Source organism: Sebastes umbrosus, chromosome 5, assembly GCF_015220745.1.
Source record: "Sebastes umbrosus isolate fSebUmb1 chromosome 5, fSebUmb1.pri, whole genome shotgun sequence".
Lineage (NCBI taxonomy): Eukaryota > Metazoa > Chordata > Actinopteri > Perciformes > Sebastidae > Sebastes > Sebastes umbrosus.
The window spans coordinates 10,999,116-11,024,125 of NC_051273.1; the positions used below are offsets into that span (position 1 = coordinate 10,999,116).

General features: G+C 40.5%; 1 long non-coding RNA gene across 1 annotated transcript; it reads right to left on the reverse strand.

Moving 5' to 3' along the window:
- On the reverse strand, positions 1–24,622 carry LOC119487967. Its single transcript, XR_005206839.1, has 6 exons — positions 24,449–24,622; positions 19,777–19,857; positions 18,059–18,234; positions 17,390–17,504; positions 16,806–16,878; positions 1–665 (listed from the first exon to the last, which is right to left on the reverse strand). It is a non-coding gene; the product is annotated as an uncharacterized LOC119487967 (long non-coding RNA).
- Between the last annotated feature and the right edge of the window lie 388 nt (positions 24,623–25,010).

Below are 25,010 nucleotides of genomic sequence, written 5' to 3' on the forward strand. Positions count from 1 at the left end.
AATAGGTTACTTGCTAATTATCACCTGATTACCATGACATGTTTAGTAATACAGATGTAGCTAAACATTTGATTTGAGTATGTGGCCAAACTTCCTGGCCTCTGTCCCCTCCACCTATCTTTCCATTCCTCCCTCCCTCTTTATCCAACCTCTCTCACTTATCTCCTTCCTCACTCCCTCCTTCCCTCTCTTCCTACCTGCCAGCTGCTGCTCAGGGCCTCCTGGCTCTTACAGTTCCCCCTCAGACAAAAGAATGGATAGAACTACAAAAAAAGAGAAAACCAATGACAGCTATGAACTCCTTTGTTCCCTGCAGCACTCTGTCTCCCACCACTACCTTGTTCTAGTCTACTTCTCTCTCTCTTCTCTGTTTTATCCCTGAGGGAGTCTTCATGGTCTCTGGTGTCCCAGTCTCGTCTAACGGTCACTCAGACCATCTTGTCTGCACAACTTGAACTACAATGGCCCGCTCTCTAGCACAGGGCCAAACACAGGGCCAGCTGGGGGCTTCATCTTCAGTCTCGGTGCCACTACGGGGCTTTATTTCCATTCTAGGGCCAAACAGGGCAACTAGGGCCAAGTCCACTTCAGCTTCCTCCAGTGACCCTCATATCTCATGTCACTCGTGGCAAATGATGGACTTATGTAGGACTTGACGGCCCAGTCTGTGTAAATGAAAAAATGCATACTATTAAACCAGTTTGTTTATTCCAACACTGTTTCCTAAAAATGACATTCATTTTACACTACAAACTGATCTCGCCATTTTTACATCTTGTCTCCTAATTTATGTTTTCTGATGAGGTTGATAAAGGAAATCATTAAAAAAAAAAATGTAATGTATTGATATTGTTACAATTACTAGTATATAAACATGTTTTTTAGGAGCGAGGGTTGTTTATTCATGTATCTATATATAAACAAAACTTACCACACTTTCAACATTCTGTTTATACTTTTTCCTCTTTACAATCACATTTTTATTTATAAAGCCTAAAATCACATGCAGGTTTTTTAAAAAACTCATATTAAGTACAATATTTAGTAAATATTAACTTAAAGAGTTTCAGTCAAAGTGCAAACGTTCCTGAAAGGACAATGATTATAAACTATTGAATCATAGCAGGGCCAGCTCTACCCTTTTGGTGCCCAAGGCAATATTCGGATTTGGAGCCGCCCCAGAACCGTAACCCTCGCCCCATAAACCGCAACACACATCAGACATCACAATGGCTTTAAGACAAAAGTTACGATTTTTATTTTCAGAAATAACTGTATTTATTATAATATACTAAATAAACAATTGGTCCCTGATATTGTTGGTCTGAGAAAGAGAGTTACAGGGGTGAAAAGTGCATTTATTTCTTTATTTATTTGTTAATTTGTTAACTCAATGCAGAAGAAAAAAAGAAAGAAAAAAAAAGCATTTGTAAATGCATTTTTTAATTTTTATTTTTAGGGCGACCAGCACCCCCCAGAAGGTGGTGCCCTCGGCGACTGCCTCTATGGCCTATGCCTTAAGCTGGCTCTGAATCATAGAATATCTGCGTTTAATTAAAAATACCTGGACGTTCTTGATATATGAAACCAAGAACGTCTCCAGCACAAGGCTAGTGTGCCAGTGTTTCTTGCAAATCAATACAATCCTTGAATACACACCTGTGCACTAACATATGATGAGATCTGATTGGTTGAAGGGTATTTGAAAAGCTTTCAGTGTCTTGAAAACGTCCTTGAGTTCTTTCAATAGCGGCGGTGGACAAAATGACATCAACATGGATTTTAGGTAGCATTTTTATTAAAAAAAACCCCAAATACAACTGATATAAATCTGTCTGAGCACAGTGGGACTCCTGATTCTAGTACATTCAACAATTCATCGTCATGTCACCCAAGGCTGTGAGCCATTTGTGTGCCTAAGACAGACAAAAGACAGTTCATCTGTGATTTATTGGGGTCTAGAAAACTTGTCCTGCCTCAGGGAGGGAGACAGGCAGAAGAGAGACACCTGAGCTACATGCCATCAGCACATGTGGACAAAAGTTGCAGGTGAGAACACTTCTTTACTTTTTAAAAAAGTAAAATGTGAAAACACTGGACCATGGAACTGTGAAATGTCAAGATACCCTCCACAGTGTGGTCAAACTAGTCAAACCAACTTAGAAATCAAAAGCACACTGAAGCACCATAGCAATGCCCAGGTGCATGCTGGTCCTTTAAAAAACTCATACAACAAAACAAAACAAAACAAACAAAATAAATAAATGACTATCTAAATAACATAAATATGTAGGATAAATAAACCTGTGGCGCCCAGCAGCCTAAAGTCCTCTACTCTAATATTAATTTTAATTGGCTGTAGTTGACCAGAATCGACCAATGTGCTTCAATATTGTCTCAATTATGGCTGAGTGGAATAGACGATGCACTAATAATAACACAGCTGTGTTTATGTGCATGCTCCCTGATAAATCTGTTAATAGGATATCCTGTTAATCTGTCCGGATTTTAATATGATTTTTATTTTATTTTCTAATTAACCGACCTCATATAAATAAATGCTTCAACTGGACTGAGGTAACTCTTAATCCAGTTTGAAAATCTGTTAACAGGACTAATTTACTTTGAATCTAATCTGTGCTGGGTAAACTAAAGAGTAAAACAGAGTTAAAGGGTGCCTGAGAATTTGTCAGAAGTAGTATTTTACTCTTCTTTCAAATGATCTCACTGATATAAATTATATGATATACAGTATAAATCAACAGACGATACATTGATGAGAATGTATCACATTAGTCACAATCAGCTCTTGAAAATGTTAAATTATGTACAGTTGTAGGTCAATCTAAAATAAATATAATATATAAAAATAATATATAAATAAATTGTTCTGTGTGTTTCTGAGTGACAGAATCAGTCTGATATGATACAGAGATTGAATGTCAATGTGTTGTTTGTAAGGATGCAGCATTTTCCAGCCGATTAGACTATTAGGTTGTTAAATGGGGCGTTATCAGTGGTTATAAGCCTAATAATTGTGAGTCAGTAGGGCCCTGCTACACCCACTAGTAGGTTTTATCATCTATTCACATGGTCAATCACCGAAAGAAAGACTAAAAGAAGACGACTGCGACCACTAGTGAGTAAAAAATGATGACCGGAGAAGATACGGAAGTGAGGCGCTGACAGTGTGAAACTCCATATGGGGTGGAGTTTAGGGGCGATGGATGGGATATATAGCGAGCGATTACACACATTTAATGGCCTGATAACAGTCGAATTGCATCGGGTGCATTTTCCCTCCAGACACAATAAGGTACATCCTGTCTGATCCATCGTATCTTCCAAGGTAACGGTCACCTTTGTCCATGTTGTTAACAGCGTTCTGACGGAGTGAAAGCCAATGTTACATCTGACCAACTTGGTTTTAACATAATGTCAGAATAAAAAAATATCGGCAGTTTGGACATTTGCAGTCATGCTAGCGCCATGGCTCTATGGCAATGTCGGTAGGTCGGTTCTTCCATCACTTTGGTTCAGACTGAAATATTTCTGTATCTAACTTGGGTTGCCATAAAAAATGTATACAGTATAGACATTCATGTGTCCTACTAACTTTGGTGGTCCCCTGACTTTTCCTCTAGTGCCACCATGAGATTTCCATTAGTGGTTTTGAGTGAAATGTTTCAACAACTATTGGATGGAGTGCATAGAAATTTCGCACACTCACATTCATGTCCTCCTCAGGACGAGTTGTAATGGCTTTGTAATGATCGACTTTTCCCAAATTTGAGTGTTTTTGTAGTCCATGTTTAGTTGCTACAATCAACCAATGGACTTGGGGCCAAGTTGACATGTTTCCTTTGTGTAATGGATGCGATTTGTCATCCACAATCTTTGATTTGCTCCCCTCTCTCCTGTCTACACAAATAAAATGGCGTCATGCAGCTTGGGATACCCATAAATCTTTCACTCAATCTGAGACATTTTCAGCCCATGATGATGTTTTCACCTCACTTCACACCTCATACAGTGAATCCACGTCTGTTTGCATCCAGCGAGATCACACGCTGCCTGATTACTCGCAATGCTTATCAGCCTGATGACTTTAATCATTTATCACAGCCTTCATCTCCATGTAATCAGATTACTGCAATGAAATCCCCTTATTACATGTAATCAATTTCACGTTTCTGTCTGACAAGCTGACAAGCCATACGTACAGACAAACAGGATGTTTTGAGACAAAATATTTAAAGCCACAGATAAGTGATGTGTGTGTGTGTGTGTGTATCTGTGTGTGTACGTGTGTTTTGTCAACCCTCTGCTGAGTGACATCTGACTGCATTCCTCACAGGTGAAATGAAGTGTATTGTGGGAAGTGTTAATGTTTAACAGTGTGTACATATGAGGCAACACTGAGGTAAGAGAGGGAAGTCTATCCATCTATCTATCTATCTATCTATCTATCCATCCATCCATCCATCTATCTATCTATTGCTACAGAGTTCCTCTTATTAACCTGTTGCCCTCAGGGGCGTTAATAATACAGGAGGAACTAATTTTGAATTTGACACCGAGGATTGCCGGCCTTTAGCTTTACAAAATACCTCCAGCATCAATTATTGAGAGAGCAAATCCAATATGGGAGGGCCGGCCGAACAGACAGAGGGACAGAATGAAAGATGGACTGATGTGGAAATAGGCACACAAACTCAAAGAGGCAGACAGACAGGTAAAGGTATAACACAAACTGCAGCCAGGTTTCCATCCAAATGTGACGCAAATTTTGACTGAATTTTCAGAAAATCTGCAAAAGAAACGTAAATTAACGTGAATATTAGGAGTTGGTTCATGGAGTGGTGCTAATTCTCCAGTAGGGTGCCATTAAACTATTGCAAAAGAAGAGGGCGCAAATAGATAACATTATTAAAAGAGCGCCAATCAAATCTCAAATGACGGAAAACAATGTAAAAAACATAATGGAGGTATGGCATTTATGAATGTTTCATGGATTCATTAGAGGAAGCTTACAGTAACACAGATCTGATGTTTCGTCTGAAGCTATTTTTATCTCTTCAGTGGACATTTAAGTCACGTGTTTCATGTACATCATGATTTAATCACTATATCCATTTCACTTTGTCACAACAGGAGAGACTTCAGAGACCAAGTCCAAAGCACACTGGAGCACACGGATTTAAGGCAACAAACTGATGGATCACAAAGGATGTGAGTCTCAGATCTGTTCGACTCTAATGAAGACGCAGTTGGCATTGATAGAGAGGCTAAATAACTTCACTTGCTTGAGCTTGGATTGATGAGCTCATTCTGCTCAGAGGAGTAACAATAAATGTTATTCAGCAGGAAACGTACACATGTTCCTCCAGCCAGCGTTCCTCTTTTCTGCCTGATAGTGACATAATGTGTGGTTTCACTAAAACTCTGACCTGAACAGCCCGTTCTCATTCCCAGGGCATCAAATACCAACGCAGTGTCACGGCCGTCAGCGTTTGATACCGACACACAAGGCACCCTTTAGCGCCGGAATGTGACGCACCGGGCTTTCCATTAACTACAATGTAAACCAATCTGCGGCAACAGTAAACGCACAGGGAAAATGCTGTGATGACGTAGTTTAAAGAGCGAAAAGACACACCGGGCGGGAGGTGAGATGGAGGGGTCCAACAAACACAACGCCTTCATCCAGGAGATGGCTGTTCATGTGTGTTACGTTTCACTTTTCAATCGGCTGTTCGTTTGTGTCCCGTATTCACAACATTAAGTCTCATTTTCCCTGTACAAGCGTAGTAGTTTTAAGCCCAATCATGTTGTTTTTTCCTAAACCTAACAAAGTGGTTTTGTTGCCTAATCCTAAACAAGTGTTTTTGTTTAATTCACAACCGTAAATACGTGTTTACTGCGAGCAAAAAGTGACGCCTAGGGGTCTGACAAAGCGTCAATATGTGAAGAGTTGAGATGAGAACGTGTTGTAGTGAACCACCCAGAGCTGCTGTACCAGAAAACACACTACGGACAAAATACAGAAAGCAAAAGCAACAGAAACTCTGGCACATTAAAAAAAAACATGTGATTTGCTGTCCAATATCAGTTTAGGAAAGTCAGTGCAGGTTTTGTTGAGGTACTTTACTTACTGGTTCTCTACCATTTTATGCCACTTACAGTTCCACTGAACTACATTTCAGATGAATTTATGCTACTTTTTACTCTTAGTGTAGTATTTTTTCACATTGTGGTACTTCAACTTTTACTTTATGTACTTCTTCCACTACTGTCTAAACTTGGCTGCCAAGGGACGGGTTATTTCACCTGGAAGCTCTCTGCTCGACCTCAAAACCCCCCCAATAACAAGTTGTGAAACACTTCGCAGCAGGACAGCTGAATGTGATCTGCATGGGACTGGTGCGTGAGTATGATGTGGTGTGAGGATTACTGCTACTAATACCAGGTGTTAGGGAGCAATCACCCTTCACACACACACACACACACACACATACACACACACACAAACACATACACGTCAGAGCCCGTCTCCAAGCACCTCAGCTCTCCATCAGCACACAGATAAGACAAACACACCGCCCACGCACAACCGTGTGACTCACCGCGCACAAACACACTCACACAGGTGTGCACGAAGAATATGCACACCTGTGCAGAAACACGCTCGGAGAGGAAAGCGTGTGTACATCGTCGTCAGCGCACACACACACACACACACACACACACACACACACACACACACACATATCACAGTGCATTTAGAGAGCTGGCTGGCTGCCTAAGCTGCTAATTACAGCTGTGTGTGTGAACTCTCACTCTCGCTGACTGAACAACCCAATATTAAACACCAGAGAGAGACAGAGAGAGAGAGAGAGAGAACCTCAGGGTAGTTCCTCCATAATCCATATTTAATGGCTTATTATGGTACAGCCTGTGGTTGTGTTCTGCTTGTGTTTTCATTAGGCCGATTAAAGGGATATTTACAGAAACCTTCTGTTCTGTAAATAGTTTCTGTGTGTGTGTGTGTGTGTGTGTGTGAGTGTGTGAAGATGCTCCTCTCAAGCTGTTCAGCCTTTGACCTTCATGCCCTTTTCTGTGTAATATACAGTCAAGTTGTGTGCAGCTAAAAGCCCTTAAACCACAAAGTACAGAGCAGCTCTAAAGGCTTGTGAAAACACATTTTATTCTCTGGATTATGCAGAGCGCACCAATAATTCAATTTAACCTTTCATTTCCATCAATGACCATTCATTTGTGAATGAAGGCTGGGATCAATTACAAAGAGAGAAGCATGTAGTGTGTTAATTGAAGTTTAAGTTTAGTTTTTAATACTAAAAGACCAGAAACAAAACTCTCTTACCAACCATATACTACCTCCTAAATTATAATCTCCAGTTAAAGAATGCTGTTTTGTTCCAGCATGTTACACCAAACAAAACAATTTCTTGTGAATTATGTGGACAAAGGTGATGCCTCTAAATGGTAAAACTTCTGAGCTGCTTCCCCAGACTCTGACTCTCGATAATTACATGTCTTTTCTGTCTAACCTATGTGACCTTCATTGTGGAAAAAGGCTTCTATGAGGAATCATAAGAAAATCGGCAGATGTTGAGAGGACAGAGTACAAAAAGTGGAGTAATTAAATGCAGAGCAGGAGAGAGGTTTATCCTTGAAGTCAAGACACAATAGCTACCTGTGCTTGTTCTGACACCATGGTGCTCAATAGACATTTTGCCTCACGTCGGTGCAGGCAGTTAGAAACTATTTCCCCTTTTTCCTGTTAAATTTGTCAAAATAAAGCTTTAAGCGTATGATTTTGGACTTTACCTGCAGGATTTCGTCACGATTTAGGTCCCATTTGAAAGAGATAATGTCATAAACCAACAAACCATAGACTAGAAGTGGATGTCGTCACCGTGACGTCACCCATGGGTTTGTGGACTGCCGTTTTGAACCCTCTAGTTCAACATTTTGGCTGTCGCCATCTTGGTTATTTATCAGCAGAAGTGAAACGAGAAGGTGGAGCTAAGTACAACTGAACACTGAATAACACATATTGAAGCGATCAAAAATGTTACAACTAACTTTCATGAACTGAAAACACACTGTGAAAGGGTTAAAGTTGTAAGATGAAAACTCCCAGACCGGAAAACGCCGTGGTAGCAACCTGTCAATCACATGGTAGCCACGCCCTAAAGTATACCCTGCTTTTTGGTCTATTGGACTCTAAATGGGACCATAATTTACTAAATGAACATCATGCTGTATTGAAGAAGACTTGAAACTAGCAATTGAGACCATAAACTCCTGTTTACAATGTTTACTGAGGTAATAAATCAAGTGAGAAGTAGAGTCATTAAGGAAACAAGGCATCAACTAAATCTGATTGGACATATATGTTTTCAAAAAGTCAACTCTGGACACATTTAAGGCAACTTTACACAAATGATTCAACTTCCAGTAACTTGTTAAAGCAAAAACTCAAGGTAGTGAATTATGTATCACTGATATGAACATGTTTCAGGGGATAGTGGACTAAATGCAGCATGGTTTACCTATTGTATGTGTTGTTATGTCAATGTCATACATCGGTACAGTACAGTTCTGTGCAAAAGATCATACGATCAGGAGCACACCTTTTATTCTGACATCACACTGTTTATCCACCCTGAGTGGAAACTCACTCCAGTATTTCCTAACGACTTAGTCAACACTCAAGCTATCTACATGCCTCGGTTTGTGTGTGTGTGTGTGTGTGTGTGTGTGTGTGTGTGTGTGTGTGTGTGTCTTACTGTGCCCTGGTGAGCCAGCTAAGCCTTCACTTTGCCGCAAACATGTGTGGAATTTTCCCTCTTCATGAAAAATAGTCTTGAGGAAAATTTAAGGTGTCTTTGTGTTGGAAATGTGTGTGTGTCAATTTGTATCCAATCTTTTAACTGCCATTGGCATAAAAGTTATATATTAATTATTTCTATAATGATTTATTTGAAGCTGCACTAATCACTATTTCTACCTCAACAATGAAAACTGATTATGTGCTGTGTATCCCCTCAGCTCTATAGAGCGTTTTAGCATCATTGAGCTCATTGTTTCGGTTTTAGGGCCAGCAACGCATCTATTTAAGATCACTCTCACCGCTCTCATCAGCATTGTTTCCATTCTGATAAACCCACTGTGTGTTACCTGCTCAGGCTGTTCTCATACACCGTTTGTAGCTATAACTGCAAAAAGTAATGCACTGTTAATTTGTATACATCCCACAAAATCAATTAATGTGTAATTCAAGTAATCGTGAACCCTGAAATATAAAGAGCGGTTAACGCCGTATAGGGGGGAGGTCAGGGTGGATGGGTGGATAAAAAAAAGTACAGAAGTCAACATTGATTTATTTGACACATAACTTCCGTACTTCAGTAACGCCACTTCCGTAGTTATTTTAAGCCAAACCACGATCTTTTCCTAAACCTAACTAAGTAGTTGTGTTGCCTAAACCTAACCAAGTTGTTACCAGTGAAGACGGAAGTTTACTTTGAAAAGACTGTATGCATGTAAGCAAGATATTTCCCTCTGGAGTTGGTGGACACCAAAACAGAGCTAAAAGGAGAGTGACTATTGGACTTATATTTGTCATTTAGTTAGAAACATGACTCCAAATGAAGTGCGGGACCAGCCTCAAACCTAACTCTAACCCTTAGTCTAGCAGCAAGAAAAATTGAGTGAATCTATAGCGTCTCAGCGTACATTTAGATGTCAGATGTCACAGAAATCAACAGTGATTCAACAGCAGTGGTGATAAAACAACCAAAGCTGCAGATAGAAAACTGCTTTTTTTAAGCTTTACTTCCATCTCTTTGAAAATTTGAATGACATAGGGTCTTCTGTTTTAACCTTGTTCACACTTCACACTTATTCACACATGTTTAAACAACCAGTTTGAAGTTGTATCCATGTGGGTCTACATGGTTCATATTCATGGATAGAAAATGACACTAATAACACAGTGTTTGTGTGTGTGTGTGTCTGTGTGGAGGCGGATGTGTCCTCCCTTCTTATGATACTCCGGCCTATGTGTGTGTGCAAGCATGCATGTCCCCCGATTATACCCATCCTGTCTGTTTATGTGTGTGTGAGTGTGTGTATGTGGGTGTGTGTGTGCCCACAATACTGTTAGGTTGAGGTGTTGACAGAGGAGGAAGGTAAGAGTTACAGAATTTTCCAGATGACTGCAGACACTCACTGATGGCTGGGACTGATATAATATTATAACGAGCAGACTGAACGGGCCAGAAAATGTGCTGGTGTTATCTGTAGTTATGAGAAAAGGTCACAGAACTCCTCTGTTTATTTTATCATTATATTATTACTGCTGTTTAAAGGAACAGTGTGTAACATTTCAGGGGATCTATAGGCAGAAATGGAATATAGTATTCGTAACTATGTTTTCATTAGTGTTTAATCACCTGAAACTAAGAATCATTGTGTTTTCGTTAGCTTAGATTGAGGCCTTCATATCTACATAGAGAGCAGGTCCTCTTCACGGAGTCCGTCATGTTGCTCCGCCATGTTTCTACAGTAGCCCAGAACAGACAAACCAAACACTGGCTCTAGAGAGAGCCTTTCACGTTTTTAGGTTACCTGAAGGCCTCCGTCACCTTAAGTCCGACACACTTGTGAAACTGCGGTAACATGAGCCGCTGAGTGAAAAACCGTGGTACCGCCAGCCGCTGTCTGACTTCCGTTGCTCCTAAAGTAGTGTTATTATGGTAAAGATGGCCTCTGAGAGAGGCGAACGGCGTTACCATGGTTTTGCACTCGGCAGCTCACGTTACCGCAGTCTTGGAAAGGGAGGAGTGGGCGGAGGGATACTCAGCAACCACACCACTAGTTGCCACCAAATCCTACACACTGTCCCTTTAAACCTTGACAGGTCTGAATAATCTTAAAGTCTGTTCTGAACAAAAAGTGAGACAAAGGCCTCTTATTTACATGTCATATCTTGTCATCTAGCAGGATAGTCACAAATACATCCAGCTACTCTAATATGAAACTTCTAACACCACAAGTTATCATTTTTTTACACCTATATTTGTCAAGTACACTAGACACAATATGTACATGAGGCAGTTTAAGCAAGTTTCCCCTGAGTGGAGAGCAGCTCTAAACTTTGTTATGCAGTAAACCTACTAAGTGCAAAACATGTCAGTGTCACAGGAATTTTCCAACTTCAGAAAAGTGTAACCTGCCAATTAAGGATTGAACCTTTTGTGTCAAGCCTGGGCCAGCTGCTGTGAGAGTGTGAGTGTGTGTGTGTGTGTGTGTATGAGGAAGTGGTGGGGATGAGGCTCTGTCAGCGGGCTGGATTAAACCCAGTGCAGCTTCAACAAGAAGAACCTTTTCAGTACTTCTCATCAAAGAACCTCAACACACACACACACACAGTTTCACACTCTGTACGAGCAAATCAGTGTTCACACTGGGCACAACACACCTGTTGGCATGTGTGTGTGTTTGCGACTGTGTAAACCCTCCTCCAAGCAGCAGGGTTTTAGCGAGTGCACTTAGAGATCAGAGGTTTCTCAGGGCGATAATACAGCAAACTCCACTCCCTCCCTCCCAACCAAACCAAATACACCTGAAAACACTCACACAGGTGTGTGTGTGTGTGTGTGTGTGTGTGTTTGTGTGTGTGACAGGGGGAAGGGGAGGAGAAGGGGTGTGGAGGGGAGGGGAAAGTGAACACACAAGCACTTGCTCTAATATACGAAAACAAACACACACAAGTTCGCTCTCATATCTCATATTCTCTCACACACACACACACACACACACACACACACTGATCCAGGGCTGGCAGGCGAAGGATTACGTCTCTGTGGTGCAGCTTAGCTCCGATGTGAAATGTGAGGAGGCTCTGGATTGAACTTTCAGACTAATTCAATAATTACAGCTGGTATGAGCAAGAAGACCTGACAACCTGTCTGTCTGTCTCCTTACCTGTCTGTCTGACCAACCTGTCTAACAACTTATTTCTGTACCTGTAGGGCCTACCTGTCTGTCTGACCTAACTGTCTGCCTATCCCAGGGGTCAGCAACCAAATTTATGTTATCTTTGTATTTATTTGTTACATTTTATTTTACAAAGTTATGAAAGCAATGTTTAAGTCAAGCCCGATGTCACCTTACACATAAAAGAATGATCCCAGTCACTTCCACACAGTGAGGCATACAACTCTTTAATTAAGCACTGGTTTCAGATCGGTACTCAGGAATCGGGACTGAAAAAGTTGTATCGGTGCATCACTAACCTATGTATATAGGCTATGTGTCATAGCCTATGTACGCTTACGGCCCGCCACTTATCCTCTAATTTTGACAATCCTCTATAGCGTTGGTTAGTCTTGAGTTTCCCTAGCTACAGTAGGTTTCCAAATCCCACTAAAAAGATAAGTCTCGGAGGAAAATGGAGAATTTAACAGTGCGTGGACAGATTTGTTTGCTTTCTGCGGCGAAAAATTAGCAAACAACAAAAAAAGTAATTGAAAGACATTTCCAGAACAAACACACTGGAATCTCCTCAAGACGATTCTTCAATGTCCTGCCTCTCGTTTGCACTTGGGTCCTCACTGCATTAGACGTAATAATAGGTGGTGTTGCTTTCATTATGAGGCTCAAATACATTTTCCGGCTCCAGACAGATTTTTATTTATTTATTTTTTGGCCAAAAATGGGTCTTGTGATAGTAAAGGTTGCTGACCCCTGGTCTATCCCTGTACCTGTATGTCGGACCTGTCTCTCTGTACATCTGTCAGGCCTACCTGTCCATCATTTTGTACCTGTCTGTCTCTGTACCCGTCCTCCTCTACCCTTCTCAATTACCTGTCTGTCTCTGTATCTATCTGTTGGTATACCTGAATTTATGTACCTGTCTGTCACGATAAATGTCTGTCCATATACATGTCTGCCTATCCATGTACCTGTCTGTCTGACCTACCTCTCTGCCTCTGTACCTGTCTGTCTGACCTAGCTATCTTTCTCTATACCCGTTTTGCTGTTTTTGTTGTCTGTCTGACTACTTGTCAATCAGTCTTTATATCTTAAATTAATTGAATCAATAAGGAGAACTGATGGTTCTTGGTAACCAACAGGTCTCTGTCAGTCTGTTCAGCAGCATCACATACACTCGTTTCTCTGATCACCTGTCTGTCTTAACTATCATCCTGCCTGTGTGACTACCAGCCTGTCTTCCTGACCACCTGCCTAACTTCTGTTTATCTAGTTATCGTCTGTGTGTGTGTGTTACCTGGTAATTATCAGGTCACACAGGGTTTAGTGGTTGGCTGCTAGAAACATAGCCTAGGTGTACTGCAGTTGCCGTGGTAACATAATATGTAGAGCATGCTGAAGGTTTTACGCCCCGCCTCCTGTATGGACCTCACCTGATTTCACACTTTGGCAAAGTTTGCACGAGGATTTCTGGCCGACCAGGTTCAAATGACATTTACGAATCACTTTTTTATGTTTTCGCAATACCACATTCATTTACCACACAGGCAACGCATGCCAGGAACACTTTAGACAATCAAAGGAAGCCTTTTAAAACATGACAACTTTTTACAGTGCGGGGCCTCTCCAGCGATTTAAAATTGCACTTTTATAAAGTTGGGGGAGTCAGAAGAGACAGCACCTTTATGCAGGACCCCCCCCTTCCTGATAAATGTCTCCATGCTGCCGGTTTGTAACACAGACTTCCTGTTATAAATGTGTAGTATCCACGCCCAAGCCAAGACATTATCCAGTGTTATTTTTGCAGACTTGACAAAACTCCTCCAGAGCCACAGAAGTCATGATCAGTGGGCAACTCTGGGTATGAAAAGTGAAGCCAATGTTAAAGTGCCTTAAACTTGCGTTCTTTCTAATATCCAGCAGGGGGCGACTCCTCTGGTTGCAAAAAGAAGTCTATAGAAGTCTATGAGAATATAACACTACTTCTCACTTGATTTATTACCTCAGTAAACATTGTAAACATGAGTTCATGGTCTCAATCGATAGTTTCAAGTCTTTTTCAATACAGCATGAAGTTTGTTTAGTAAATTATGATCCCATTTAGAGTCAAATAGACCATAAAGCAGGGTATGCTTTAGGGCGTGGCTACCTTATGATTGACAGGTCGCTACCACGACGTTGTCCGGTCTGGGAGTTGTCCGTGTTTTCGTCTTACAACTTTAACCCTTTCACAGTGTGTTTTCAGTTCATGAAAGTTAATTATAACATTGTGGTCAACTAAAAATATCTTATTCAGCATTCGGTTGTACTTAACTCCACCCTATCGTGTCACGTCTGGTTGCAAAAAAAAAAGGTGGCGACGGACAAAATTCTGAACTCAAGGCTTCAAAATGGCAATCCACAAAGCAATGGGTGAGGTCAACGGGCTGAGTACCACTAGTTTTGACTCGCAAACTGTCTTTATGTGTAAAGTCTATGGAGGTACCCTTTAATATTCAAATGAGTCTGAGACATGCAGTTAAATGCAGCTGCAAATGAATGTTATTAAATCTGTTAAATTAAGATTAATTAAAATGAAATTAATTTACAAGTTAATTATACGTAGCAGCTATTATTTGGCCTGATTTTGGTCAGTGAATTTACATTTTTACATTTAGGCAATAAGCTAACGCTCTAATCCTGAGTGATTCAGTGCAGCCGTTAAACCACAATGTCAATTACGCCTAACAGTAAAGCAGAGTAGTTACAGTAAAATGTGAGTTTGAATTAGATGTTGATTCTTTATCATTATCATTTTTGTTGTTTTAGGCATTATTAGTTTGGTACGGGTTTTTCATTAATGGTTTAATTAATGTCATGTGTTTGTGATTCAAATGTGATTTTGTTGCATGAATAATAAAGACATAACACTGTGTAGCTCAATGAATACAAGACACAACACTATGAGGTAGCGTGGTTATAGGTCAAGTATAAATAATAAATAATATTGACAATAGTCGGAAAAAAGTAGGAAGATGTAGACTTCAGGATGTTCAACAGAGCCTGCATTCAATATTCTACTCCGCATCAAAACAGTAGTTACTACAACTTGAACTGAGGTCATGGAAAAGCTTGTATATAAACAACAACGCAAGTATGATTGAGCTCACATTGTTTGTGTTATTACAGCAGCTTTGTGGTCTGTGCATCTGTGTTTATGTAAGTGTGTATACATGCATTGCCTGTGTCTACGCTAAATTAAGTGCATGGAAATGTGTGCGTGTGCATGTTGCGTATGTGCGTATGTGTGTGTGTATGAAATCAGATGAGCTCATTGTAGCACTATGAATGGTAATCATACAGCCCCCTCTCAGCAGCCGTGTGTAACCTACTGAAACCCAAACAAGAGATGAAGTGCGATGATTACACACATTCACACACACCCACGCACACACAGGCGCACACGCACACACACACGGTATGATGGGAGATGCAGGGCTATTGTGGAACTTGAACCCTCATGTCTCACTGCCAGGTGATCTCATGTTTTGGCCCAAATGAGAGAGAGAGAGACGCACACATAGAGAGGGACAGTAATATATACACCAGCAGTGATACTGTAATCTGATATTAGCACTTGCTGTTGTGAATGTATCTTCACAAACCTTTCTGATTACTGTCAGTTAATAGGGAAAAATACACATATTTGGTGGGAGCAGGGACCACATGGATGAAAATCAGTATTTCCTTCCACATAATTGCCTGTGACCAACCCTAATAGTAATAATAAAATTAACTCATGCATGATTTTAAATATTAAAGAGGGACGGAGAAAACGCTTACAGAACAATACAAGAACTTTGTTTAGTAATGTCCAGCCATAGCAGTCTATAAATGTGGTTTATGGTTCAATTTTAAAGGCTTAAAGGTTAACTTTTTTTTATTTTTCAACCTGGACCCTATTTCCCCTTGTTTGTGTGTCTATCTGACTAATAGCGACAACAATTTCTGAAATTGGACCAGTGTTGAGGGAGAGTGCTGTAGACGGCAGCTGCTAACAGGCTGCAATGTAATACTATTGGGGCAAGCTGGCACTGTTATTTATGTCCACTAAAAGTGCTTGTTTTTGCCTTGACAGGCTCTGATTGTGATTATTATGGAAAGAGTCTCGCACAAGGAGAAGTCACGTTCTGAAATCTGGCGAGGTGACGTGTTGCTGGAAGACAACGGTGGAATAGTGGAATACATCCATGGTGGAAACGCGAGTGCAGCCGGGCAGAGTTTGTCGTGTTGGAGTAGAGAAAGCGTAGCTTAGTGTTATGTAAAAGATTTTGTGTGTCATGGCTGGATATTTAGTGTGCCACCTGTCAGTGGCAAAAACAAGCACTTTTAGTGAACAGAACATTACATTGACGCTGCTCACTCGCCCTTGCAGCTCGTTTCGTGGCTGTTACAGCGTTATCACTCAATACTGGACCAATTTCAGAAATTGTTGTCCCCATTAGTCACTTAGACTCAAAACCATAGGAAAATAGGTCCAGGTTGAAAAATACTGAAGTTACTCTTTAAGACAGCTCGTTCTTTCACATTGTAAACAATTAAAAAAATTATACATTTCATATTAAGATGACACTGTATGTCTGTATATGCTTGAGATGTATTGCCCAATGTGATACCAAAACCACAAAATCAAAAGTATCTACATAGTAGTTCAGACAGGATACAATGTTCCATACAAAAAGTATAAAAACAGATGGACAGAATAGACTTAGTGTCACACCGATGGTGCTATCACTTACTTTTCCTGATTGGACCTCTTCTCAGGACTGTGTGTTTGACATCTCCCTCTTTCCCCCGTCACTCCTGACGCACCTGTTAAGGCGGGACAACTTGAGTTGGGTTAAATGTAGCATCGCTCTGCCCAACTTAAACCTGAGCAAATAAAAGGTCTTATCAACCAGAATAGCTGGAAACACCTGTGTGGCTGTGCAGGGCTTTTAAACAAGCAAAGAAAAACAGTAGCGGAGAGGAAAAAAATAAATAAATTAACTTACATGTAATATATAATATTAATCTTCATAATAAACAAAGATGTGATTTAAATCCATTTTCATGGCGTATATCTGGGGTTCAGAAATAAAAAATGAGTCTTATCTAACTCTCCCACTCTGTAGTGTAAAACAACGCTGTTTTATGAAATAAATCTAAAATTATAAATTTCTCTTGAGAGAAAAGCATCTGGTGCAACATAGAACAAAGAGCCAAGTCACATTTTTCTGACATAATGCCACATAATGCTTTCAACCACACACACACACACACACTGTAACCCCTGTGAGCGCCCACAACCCCTCACGGTCCCCACCAACCCTTGCCCTCTGACCTTAGGCTGTAAACAGGTGGACGAGTGGCGGTGGCAGGGGGGATATTATTTGTTCTCATTAGTTTGGTGGCCTGGAAAAACCAGACTTCACTTCTTTATTCTGTGCCCCCCAGTCCTGAAAAATGAGTTGAAAGAGATTAATCTTTCTCAGTCAGTACAGCATAATAATAGTCTTTTATAGCGGAACATAGCTTATTATTAATATATAATTATTATAAGCATATTATTCAGACTTGAGGTAAAGAGGTAAATACATAATTTTGCGCCAAGACCAATAATTTATGTTTTTTCATAATTCTTTTGTTCTTACTGTTTCCACTATCTTTCCCCCTCTAACCCTGACTTTGTACATACAAAGCGCAGACATTTTACATATACTGTAAATCATCTTTTTGCAGAATTGTCCACTATCAATATTGTGATTCGTTGGCAATTTCTTTGGTCGCTTTTTGAAGAAATCTGCCTTAATACAATATGACTGATATGTAGTAGCTCTACTTTGCTGTTGTTGGTTATATCAACTTGCAAGGGAATACAGACAACATTTTTATTTTGGGCTAAACTGTTCCTTTAAGAAGAGAGAGAGAGGCACTGGGGTGAGAGGGACGAAGGAGGGAAGACTGGAGAGAAAGAGAAGGAGGTAGGGCAGGAGGGATGGAGGGCAGTCACCTGTGGTGTGGGAATGGAGCAGTGCTCTCCACGGGGGATGGTGGTTTCTCCTGCTCCCCACTTCTCACCCCCATTCACCCCACTCCACTTACCTCATCCCCCTTTCCACCTCCTCCTCTCTTTTGGATACAGCTGCGGGAGGGGAGGTGTGGGTGGGAGAAGAGGATAGGTGCACACTGACAGAGAAATGACAAGGGACAGAGATCAGGATGGATGAGTGGAAGAAACTACAATGACTGTGTATATGTGCAGCGTTATTATGTTGTTTTGTATTAGAAACATTAATACATACATAACAAGCCAAATGCAGAATGTGGAATAAAGTTGATCCTGCTTAAATCTTTTTTTGTTTGTTTTATTTGTGCTTATTGTTTGCCGACTTATACATTTTGACAGTTTAATTGCATCACTTGCAGAAAAACAAAACTTGATCATGTTGTGCAGACTATTTGCACTTCTGTTTCGTGTGCAGTTACAGACCCAGTTATTAATCTTTGTGTTTGTAAAATACTTCCAATAACATTTTAAAATCAGCATCTAATTTGTTGCACATATTAAAACAATTAAACATGTTAAAACCTTTACAGTAGAATGTCTCTTTGGTCCCATGTTATTGTGGCTAAATATGTTTTCTGTCACTGAGAATTAACAGCAAATGTGTCAATTGAAATTTTGTCGATAACGCATCAAACTATACACGATGACGTACTTATGAGTGTGTGTGTGTGTGTGTGTGTGCTGCCCTCTGTCCCCTAGGCAGCTGCTTCCAGATGACCCCCAGCAGCGAGCTGTCACTGGACATCTGCATCACACACACACACAGGTTTGTGTGCCTGTGCGTGTACATGCGAGTGTGGTGGCCTCTTTTCTGCTTGGTTGGGATTCTGTCACAAGTATTTGAAGCGTCTCGCAGCCACACACACTGACAATCGCTGACACTAACCACAGGAGACGGACAGGCAGATGTAAGTGTGTGTGTGTGTGTGTGTGTGTGTGTTGCTGATGTTAATGATGAGAGAAAGAGTCGTGTTACTACAGTGCCGCCGAAATCACGGCCCATGATCCCTTGCCGGCAGACACATGCGTGCAAACACGCACGCTTACAGTATGTAAATGTAAAAATCTTGATGAAATACAAAAGTTGTTGCAGCAGTTGATGTGAACTGCACATGTATTGACCCTCATGAGTTCTGACTGAATTGTGTCAGCAAGTATAGAAACCTGCACATTGTGCTCATTATGAGATTAATTGCATAGAGAAATTATAATTTTTAAATTAAAAGTGTCTCTAAAAGACACAATGTTAGTATTGCAGTTGAGAACTCAAACACAACCTGGATATCTTTTGACTTTGATACGAATTGTCAATCTGCTTAATTATCAGCAGGGGGCGACTCCTCTGGTTGCAAAATGAAATCTGGTTGTATAGAAGTCTATGAGAAAATGACCCTACTTCTCACTTGATTTATTACCTCAGTAAACATTGTAAACATGAGTTTATGTTCTCAATCGCTAGTTTCAAGTCTTCTTCAATACAGCATGATGTTCATTTAGTACTCGAGGTTTCAAAACAGCAGTAACCAATGGGAGACGTCACAGTGACTACATTCACTTCTTAAATACAGTCTATGGTTATAACAGACTCTCCATCTTGGCTCTCTCTAGTTTGATTTCATTGTCAAGTTTATGTCTCTGTACTTCATTGTACGCTTGCTTACCTTTAGGGAAAACATGGCCTCTGTCTGATGTAGCTTGTTGCCATGCTTGAAATGTAATCAGCATCATATTTTGTTCTCAACCTGTACAAGAGAAGACCTGAAAAGAGAAGACAGAATTAGAGAAATAAGATGTCTGCTATTCAGCAGTAAACTTTGAGAGGAAGAATTTTTCAAGCGGAAGTGGTAATAAAGATCCTCATTTGTTTTCACAAGCTAATACTGAAGCTTCAAGATTTATTTTGTCATGTCAGGAGCCCAATTTGACTAAAATGCTGAATTGCTGTAATACAACACAACTTTATGGGCAAAGATAACATGTGGAAAAATGATGACTTCTAGTTAGTGCTCAATATGCCATGAATTACACACAATTATTATATTTATATTAAATTACCTTTAAGAACTTATATTTTTGTCAGATGCAATGGTATCTATTTAGGACAGAAAACAGAACCAGTTTCTTTAAAATTACATTTCAACATGAGAATGCTGTTAGTGAGAAAATAAGAGACAGACAGACAGACAGACAGATGGACAGATGGACAGATAGAGACAGGAAGTGGGAACTTTTCTTCCCCGTCGTCTCTTTCTGCTGTGCACACAAGCTGCACGTCTGACAGAGTTTTCCGGCAATCTCCTCTAATCTGTTGAAACAATGTGCTGAGGTGTGTGTGTGTGAGTCTGTGTGAGTAGGGTAAGGTAGGGTAGGGTCCCACACCACTGTGATTGGGGTCAAAGGTCGTCAGGGAACCAGGGAGCTGTCATGCTCCATTACATTGTGCTGTGGGACAGAACTAAAACCAGAGTGAAGCGCACTGAAAACTTTTTTTAGTCCACTTAACAGACCCATTTTACACTCATCTGGACACTTACAGGTTATGCATGACCACACATGCACGCAAGCACGCACACACATGCACACACACATACGGACATACTGTATAAGTGGTAATTAATTCATAGATGACAGAATAGGTCATATGGGTGCTTATGAACAAGAGCATGTTGTGCATACATGCTTAAGACACTCGCAATCACTCTTTTATACAATAACTCTGCAGGAGGGACTCTCTCCAAAAACAGTATTTTCATTATTGTTAACCTTTTTTCAACATTGGGTCTCAAGTTAGCAACTGTAGCAGTTTGTTTTTTTGTTGTCGTGCATTGCTGTAAATGATTGTGGTCACAATCAGTAGTTATGACGGGAAACAGGGGTAGGTGATATGGATAAAATCTTGTGTCATGATAAAATGAATAATAGGAATTCAATATATATCATAACATAGTCAACTTTTATTATATTTCATTTTATTTATAGGTAAAATAATAAGATTCAAATACCTGTTTTTGGCTAAGGGCTAATCCAGAAAATTAAATAACTGATAGGTTAAAGTAACACAACACTTTTGACCACCAACATCTAATCAATTCATCCTTGAGTCCGAGTGGATGTTTATGCCAAATTTGAAGAATTCCCTCCAGGCATTCTTGAGATATCACGTTCACAAGAATGGAACGAACGTACGTACGTCCGGACAACCCGAAAACATAATGCGTCCGGCCACGGCTGTCGCCGGAGCGGAGGCATCTAAAAAATCAACTGTGCTGGCACAATGTGATTCCATTACAATACTGTACAACGCTGACTCTGCACAACATTTCCATATTTCCCTTTCACACATTTTTACATATGTGAAAATGAATAAAATAAATTATTATAATACATTTTATGAGAAGAGGAGCAGTGCTTTATGCAGGCATGCAGAATATGGAAGAATGGGTGCCAATGTATAAAGCAAATTCTCCTAATTGTTCTATCATTGGGTCATCCCCTTCTAGCTGAAGCATTATGGTCGCTTCACCTTGTAACCTGTTGCTGTGTCGCATTATTATAATTACTGTTTTGGGCTTGCTTTATAATTTATACAGCTAGTCTATACTTTCATGAATCTATCATTTTAATATAAATATGGTATCTCATCTTTTTTTCTGATTTATAATAACGATATTTTAAGTTGTCGCATTATATACAACATTGTTTTCACAGTTTCATATTTGATTCCAGTAAAAACTTTGAAGGCCAACTCCTGTCTTCAAACAAGCTATTTCCTTTGATAAGAACTTGTGGTAAAAGTGCATTAACACACTCTGTAAAAAAGGGAACAACACTTTCATTGCAACATTCTTGGCCTCCACCTCCTCTGTGAAAGCTGAAGTAGGCGAGATTGGAGCAAATATGAATAAAAAAAGTTTTAAAGTTTTTATAAAAGGGTCGCTATATCGTGACAGTAGTACATGAAACCTGAAAAAAATCAAGTGCCTCTATGTCCTCTGGTGCTCCTAACGACATCTGCAAGATTTCACAGACCGTAAGAAAACAAGCAGTAAGAGCTGATCTAAGGTCTGCCGTCTATGAGATCACGGCTGTCAATAACTCACACACTCAGACCAAATGGTCAAACTAGGCAGCGCTAATCAAATATGAATCAATATTATGTTACGTTAATGCCTATTTCTCACCTCAAATGTTTTCAGAATCATCTTGTAGTGTACGGTTTAGCTGTAAAATTAGAAAGTTTGTGACGGCGCCGCCATTGTGAATTCTGGTGAAGGAACGCCAAGTACCAGTCACATGACCGGAGCACAGCCAATAGGAACGCTCTCTCAATGAAATGACCTGTGATTGGTCAAAGTCTCCCGTTACAGGCTAGATTTTTTAAAGCCTGAAAACAGAACAATGAGGAGGTGCAGAAGTCTAGTTATCTCTCAGAACACTTGAATTACAATATGCTGAAAGGTTATTATGGAATTTTTGCCCAATGATGCCAAAAATATACTGCCTACTGCCACTTTAATCTGATATTGGGACATATCATGCATCGTCATGTGTTAATGCTTATGTCAACTGTTAAACCTGTCTTTGCCAAATAGTACTGATACATCATCATCATGGTAGCTGTTGAACTGGGGTAGAAACTAGCCAAAAACACATCAACTTCATGCACCATAAATGTCAGCTTGTTTTTTTTGCACTGAAGGTCGAATCCGAATACCAAGCAGGAACTTCTGACTTCCTCTCTGATGTAACTTTCAGCTGTGCACCACTGTACCTTGAAAATGACCACTGAAGAATGTTGATTTGAAAAGGTTGTAATGGGTTTGTCCTGTTCCATTTGGAGGCAACCTTCCACCATCTACCTACAGACTATTTCCCTGACAGAAGGCGCTCTCAGCTGTCCACAGCCTATTCATCACGCAGGCTGACTTAATGTCTGCTAGCGCTGCAGATGGAGACACGTGATGACAGAGCACATGGTTGGTCCGGGCAGCAGGTGTGTGTGGAGAGGCACACAGGGAGGTGGTGTTTTTTATCTTTCATCCTGTCTGGTCAAGTCAAGATATGACTGATTGGTTGATTGAATGAATTTACTATTTGCAAAAACTAAGTGTGCTGGGTTTTGTAGTTAAAAGTCCTGAACTGTCCCTCTGTGTGACATCACAACTAGACAAACTACTCATGATGCATTTAGCTTTTCTAATTTAGAGTTTAAACCATTGACTGTATTTAAAAATGAACAACATGACAGCTCCCCAAAAATGAAGCCAAAACATCTTGATCGCCCCCTGGTGGCTGGCTGCAGTAAATCCCATCCCCCTCCATGTTAGCAGATGGGACACAAAATCAAAATACACGTCAACTAAATTTTTCCCAAAGATGGTTTCTGTCATTTTAGGTAGTACTTATCACGCTGATGTCCAGTATGTTCAAGTGTTATTTTTTCTGATAAATTTGATTTTAATTAGTTATTTTTGATGCTATATAAAGGGGGTGAGACGTCATGATTGACAGCTGTGATTGACAGCTGCTCTGAGGGAAGCAGTCACTCAGCCAGAGGCTTGGGAAATGTACGTTAGAAGATATGTAGCTTTAACTTTCCATAACCGTCACGAGTCTATGTAATAGAACATGAGTCAGTTTGATCATAAATGTAGTCATAGAGATATTACGGTTAGTTGTTGTGTCTTTCTAGTCAAACAGCCACTGTTAGTACTAACGTAGCAAATAGGTGGCGCACGCTAACTAGCTGCGGCCGTGCTCGGCTTGTGATTGGCTTGGGCGTGTATGTGGGTGGGACCTCAATACAGTGGGTCCAGCTGCCCAATCACTACGGTGCAGACTCTGGCTCCAAATTATGTCATAATCTCAAAACGGCAGCTCTCATATCCGGGATATTTTGGCTTCATTTTTGTACAGTGGGAAGAAGTGGAGACTATCGTCCATCTATATATACAGTCTACGGTTTATATAACAGCTAGTCTGACTCTGTCCAAGTGCAACTAAATCTACCTACCAGCACCTCTGAAGCTCGCTAATCAACACCATTTCCACGACTTTACTTGCAACATCCACATACCTCCGTACTCTTGAACAACATTGCCCTGTTGAGAAACCGATAAGGGGACACAAAGGTGAGCTTTGAGAGCTGCTGGCGTTGAGATGTTGGGATTTCTAGCCAGCAGGTCTGTGTGAACTGGGTGGTGATGGTGCAAGCAGCTCATAAGCAAGCAGCTCATGTTTAGTCCCAGTCTAGTGGAAAAAAACCTGCCTAACCTGTCCAATACTTCCCCTGCTATGTCAGTGTGTGTGTATGTGTGTGTGTGGGCTACTTACCTCACTGGGTGCTGTAGGAAAAACATCCGAACATTCATCAAAACAGCAAAACACAGATGAAGATAAGGCCGTTCTGTTTTTGTATGACATGTCTGTTTTTCAGTGTGTGTTCCCCTCAGAAGAGACAGAGAGAGAGAGCGAGAGAGAGAGAGACAGAAGGGTTTATGTGCGTGTGTGACAAGACAGGACGTAAAGACGAGGAGCAGGCTAAAACTAGTTTTAAAGCCATATGCTGCCACCAAGTCAAATATCTGTCTTTGATTGGAGCTCCCCTGGAGGCCAGATAAGAAAAGTCTCAGTAGTGTTTGTGTGTATGTGGTTTTCAAGCTGCAGCTTTCCAGGCATCTCGTTTTGTCTGATAACAGACATTAAAGGACAGTACAGCCTGAGCTCCTTTATGAGCTGTGTAGGTGGGCAATGAGAGCCAAAATAAGGCAGCACGTCCTTAAAACAAAATGTCAAAATAGGTTGTTTGTCAAAAACAACCCATATGAGCATATGTTGACCTGCCACCTCCTTGGTTAAGGTCTGGTTAATTTCCAAACTCCTTTGTTAAGGTTAG